This window comes from Capsella rubella, unplaced genomic scaffold, assembly GCF_000375325.1.
Source record: "Capsella rubella cultivar Monte Gargano unplaced genomic scaffold, Caprub1_0 scaffold_1, whole genome shotgun sequence".
In the NCBI taxonomy this organism is placed as follows: Eukaryota; Viridiplantae; Streptophyta; class Magnoliopsida; order Brassicales; family Brassicaceae; genus Capsella; species Capsella rubella.
Window position 1 is genome coordinate 12,704,165 of NW_006238923.1, and position 1,054 is coordinate 12,705,218.

The window sequence follows — 1,054 nt, forward strand, 5'->3', positions numbered from 1 at the left end:
TTGCATTCATACGTTTTTTTCTTTCTTTTGTTGTTTTGCTACAAATAATAAATTAAATGATTAAATATAAAATTGTTTAACGATTATAGTTTTCTTATTAAAAAAGTCTGAACTACTATCAACCATACAGTTCATTTATTGCTATTTCAGTTATTAAAGCGGAGAAAATGAGGAGGTAATTATGATTTATGTAGACTTGTCAAAATTAGTTTGGATTTAGGTTTGGTAAAACTTAAAGAGAAAGAAAAAAAGAAAAAAGAAATTCTTTAAGGTGAACTATATGTTACGTTTACAAATGATTGTAACTATTATAAAATTAAAACAATTGATCAGTTTTTTTGTTGTTGCTATTATATTGAAAATGATAAGGAAACAAGGTATTATGATAAATTTTCTCCTTGCAATAGTATAGCAAAGTACCAAGTCGTTCTTTGCAATTTCAAGATTAGATTCTAATATATTTCACTTTTTTTTGGGCCAAAAACTTGATTTATAAATCATAAATATTAGTACAAAGAGAAGGATACATAAATCCAAAGTTTTAGAAAAAAAACAAGCAAGGCATCTAAAGATAGATAATATGAGTTAAAAAAATAACCCAAGAGAGCTTTGAAGCAAAGGCTAATAAGCTAGTTAATACATGTGAGATCAAAGTTTGTCTAACGGATTTCCACGATGGGAGATGGTAGACAAGTTGGTCATAGTCACAAGAATAAATGAAGTTGATAAGGTGGTTATGGCCATTAGTCTTGTTGGCACGAGAAACACTACAACAAGAAGTATATACAGGTCTGGCTCAACTAGGGTGGAGAGAGGGGCAGCGTCGCAAAGGCCGTTTATTTCGAAAAAACAATTCTAAGACTATGGGGCCCATTTTTATTGTAAAGTAGTCGAATAGCTGACCGGAAATAACTTTAGGTCTATTTTTCATTTTTTGTTCTCAAATGTGAAAATGCCAATTTATATATAAAGATATTTTAAAACTCATTTTTTATAGGCCCAAAAAATTGAATTTCTTTAACATAAATTAGATAAAAGGCCAAAAACATATTTT

At 28.7% G+C, this 1,054-nt stretch overlaps 1 protein-coding gene across 1 annotated transcript in view; it reads left to right on the forward strand.

Annotated features, from left to right (window-relative positions):
* LOC111828723 (defensin-like protein 43) overlaps positions 1 to 1,054 on the forward strand; it is a 4,146-nt gene that overhangs the window by 2,237 nt on the left and 855 nt on the right. The gene's annotated exons all lie outside the window — the stretch shown is intronic.